The sequence below is a fragment of the Amphimedon queenslandica genome, unplaced genomic scaffold (assembly GCF_000090795.2).
Source record: "Amphimedon queenslandica unplaced genomic scaffold, v1.1 AMPQUscaffold_13331, whole genome shotgun sequence".
In the NCBI taxonomy this organism is placed as follows: Eukaryota; Metazoa; Porifera; class Demospongiae; order Haplosclerida; family Niphatidae; genus Amphimedon; species Amphimedon queenslandica.
In genome coordinates, this window is record NW_003546433.1 from 163,329 (window position 1) to 167,451 (window position 4,123).

At 30.2% G+C, this 4,123-nt stretch overlaps 1 long non-coding RNA gene across 1 annotated transcript; it reads right to left on the bottom strand.

The window, feature by feature from the left end:
* Positions 1–859: 859 nt before the first annotated feature.
* On the bottom strand, positions 860–3,247 carry LOC109583081 (uncharacterized). Its single transcript, XR_002185353.1, has 3 exons — positions 3,201–3,247; positions 1,114–1,165; positions 860–1,047 (listed from the first exon to the last, which is right to left on the bottom strand). It is a non-coding gene; the product is annotated as an uncharacterized LOC109583081 (long non-coding RNA).
* Positions 3,248–4,123: the final 876 nt, after the last annotated feature.

The following is a 4,123-nucleotide window of genomic DNA, read 5'->3' on the forward strand; positions in this document are numbered from 1 at the left end:
GTCTTTATCACTTGTTTGAAATTGTTCAGTCATGAAACTAAATAATGTATTAGGATTATTGGCCAACAAATCTTCATTAAGGTACAACGGGCTGAACGCACAATTTAGTTTTCGGAACACAAATTGTTTCCTTTATACTTTTTCTACAACATATAATTTTTTCAAATTTTTTCTCAATAGTGAGACGCAATAAACTTTACTTAACTTTTTAAAATGGTTGAAAACTGAGTAAAGAATTCTTGAACATGATGAGAGTACTTTAATTTTTAGTAATATGATTGTTTTTATAATACTATTTTCTATTGACGTATGTTCCATCACTTGGCAAAAGTTCTTCAAGTTTTGCAAAATGGGCTGCAATCTCTCATAGAGTTTTGTTCACTTTCAAACATCAGTGTATCACAAAAGCATTTACTGCATAGTAACTTGATTGAGTGTTTGCCTTCATTACACCACGATTGCAAGCTTTACAGCTTCGTAGAGCCTGCATTCACCTGATGAAACAGCTAAATAAACAATAGTCAGGAAGTACATACTGGTGGCCATTTTTATTAATGGTTTGACTAATATGACGTCATAACTTAACCCCACCTTGCAATTAATATTTCCCGCCAGTTTTATAATATACAGAGGTATCCAGAAATGACACAAGATCAAAGATGGCGTATTATTTCTAAGGAAGACGAAGTGATTTTTTTTTTCATAATATCTCTGCCTTTGCTACCATTCTCAGTAAGCTATCAAAAATTATTTTATAAAGAGACAATTTTAATAATAATATTTCAGAAGTGTTTGCAATTAGCCTCACAGTTTAATGTGCTTGTTTCATTTTGCTTGCCAGTCTGGTAATTTTTTTTTATGCTTGTGTAGCCTGTTCAAGAGATTGTTTAATTGCAAAATAATTTTTAATATTAAAAATACAATAATGCAAAAAAAAATAAACAGCATCGTTCTGTTCCACTGGAAATGATCCAATCATAAAGTCGTAATGATAATCAACTCAAATTCCGCGTGAATTACTTTTCAATAACTGTGATCAAGTCTAACCTACAGAGAGAGATGTACAATGGTTACTTTAACCTTAATTAATTCAAAAATTGTTTTTATTATTACAATTATACATTCCAATGAAGTTATTCCCTTGCTCCATCATTCACAGAGGCACCTAAAAAATCAGAAGATGATACAAGTGGCCCAATACAAAACAATCTATATTTTTATGACAAAATATCAACAGTGGTTGTACTAATTGACTTAGAAAGGCCATCATCAATCTTTCAGATTTCATTCTTCCATATGTACTCAACTGAATGTAACAACATTGTTTTCAAATTGAGATTTTTTGTACAATTGAATGAAATCATGCACCATCATCACACATATCCAGATAAAAAAGCAAATAGATAACAAAAAGAGCGGAGCAGTTATACAAAGTAGACAGTATGGACAAATATTGTACAAGTATTGTGTATTATTATTGTTACTTATGTCAATACAACTATTACGCAAATTTCTAGATATTGGGGAAATAATAAAACTACAAAAAACCAGAAATAGTGGTTTATTATTATTTAACTATCAATTATCCTAGAATGAACGACAAAATTTATTGTTGTTCATAAGTGTGTGTGTGCAAAAACATTTTATAGGAGGAGTACTTTACAAGCTAGCATTATAGGAAACATACACATATCCATTAATGGCTATAACTTAAACTTAAATAGAGTATTGAAAGAATCAGAACTATACAACATGCAAAATGGTTTTTGAATTGAGCTACAATAGCTTCGTGGTGATTGTTTCATGGCACTGATGATTGTATAAAATCAGTTTCATTAGTCGCAAGTCATAATTCTATATAGTATTTGCTGCATTGATAAGGTTTTAGTTGTGATATATACACTCATAGTTTATTTATTTTCATACATGCATGTTACCATGTACAACTTTACACGAGTTGCGTTTTTTCTCCATTTGTAGTAAGTTCATGACAGGTACAATAGTCATATTTCTGTAGCACAGTGCATTTCTACTTATTCATTTATGTTTATTTACATGTATTAATAGAATGCGACATGCATCATGGTAAACTTTGAGTTTTGCCTTGTTAGCATTTTTACAAGCATCAGTCCACCTTTTTCAGTGTGTCTAGCTACATGTAGATTTACGTGTATCAAACTTAGTGTTACATAATGTGTGTACCTGAATTGGTTTGTAAAAACTTGGTTGTAAGTACAACTTCTACAAAGTTGACTAGCTCTACAATCTTTTGTTTTTAAGTTACTGTATTTTTCCATGAGGTTGTAATAATAAAGTGTTTATAATTTTAATTTTTAACAATATTTATTGTTGTTAATTCATTATTATTGTAAACAAGTTCTCAATGGCTGTACACTACAAATTAGACCAACAGAGTGGACCAGGAATTCACATAAGTGTACATTAGATTTTTAACAAAAAATAAAAATAACTGAAGCAGCTAACCAGCATGCTAAGAGCGATAGACATGCCTACATGTATGTAACATAATGACTATGGTATAACTACCCAAAGACATGCCTACACATATGTACATGTAACAATATGACTTTGATATAACTTCATTGTCCTAACAGTACTTAAAATGACTTAAAATGACTTAAAATTGACTAAAAATGACATCTCAATATATCCCAATTCATTCTTACAAATCTCCAGCTTAATGTAAGAACATTGTTTTCAAATTAAGATTTTTCACAGTTTAATGGAATCATGCACTATCATCAGACATATCCAGATAAAAGAGCAAAAAAGATTTGAAAAAACAAAAAATGAGAGCAGAGCAGTCATAAAAAATGGACAATATGGACGAATAATGTACAAGTATAGAATATTATTATCATTATTTAATTTGATGCAACTATTCACTTTAGTTAGCAAATTTCTAGATATTGAGTGAATAAAACTACATAAAACAACAGAAATAGTAGTTTATTATTTTTCTAACTATCATTTATCCTAACATTAAAGACAGAACTCATAGATAAGTGTGTGTGCAAAAAAATTTTTACAGGACAGGTACTTTACAAGCTTGGCATAATAGGAAGCATACATGCATCTAATAAATGTCTATAACTTAAACTTAAAAAGAGCATTGAAAGAATCAAAACTATACAACATGCAAAACAATAAACAATTATATAGTGTCTTGCAAGACTCACCAAATCTGTATAGCTTGAGAGGTATTCTTCTACGTTAAAATAGAATTACTTGCTTACTTTTCATGTAATTAATTTGGCTAACTGCAAGAGCAAGGGACAAATACATTAAATGATAGGTACATACATAATTCATTATACAACTTAAAGTTCCTCTCATAATTGTAAAGAAATTCACCCAAAAAGTTCAAAAACAATGTATTGTGCATGACTTTCTCATATTCATGTATAAGAAGTTATCACAAAGTCTAAAGTTTACAAATACTTCCAGTAATAGATTTTAATCATCAATGAACAACAACGATAATTTCGCAAGTAAAAAATCTATAACAAAGGAAATTATTGATGTGTGCATTGCTTACTTCCTTACTATGTCCAGGTTGAGTATATTCAAAGATCTTGAGTTGTTACAATAAATAAAGCATATAGAAGCCTCAAAACCAATTTAACTTCCACACCCACTAGGACAAAGTATCCTTATAGTATGAGCTACCAAATGTATCCGGCAAACGATACCACCTGAAGAATATAACAACAAGAAGGATGGCATGATAATACATGTAAACTGTGAGTGTAATTATAGTCACACATTTACAAACTTTTCAGAAAACTGCTATGTCCCTCTAGTAAACATACATGAAAATATCGACAAGGCCTCCATTTCTCATAATGGAAAAGTTAACTGAAGAGAGAAAGTTTGTTTTGCAATAAAAAAGGAGACTCTTACTCACAAATAGACTAAGATGGTGAGTGTTTTCCCTTTGCTTAACCGGTATATATGCTCCATTGCTGTAAACTACAGCTTCATAGTAGTACACACATAACTTGTTCTGCAACAGTTTTTGTAGCTAGAAAAAGTGTAAAATGATTTGCTTTTAGTCCTATTAACCAATTCTTCAAACTATAGCAGAAAGAAAATGTAATGT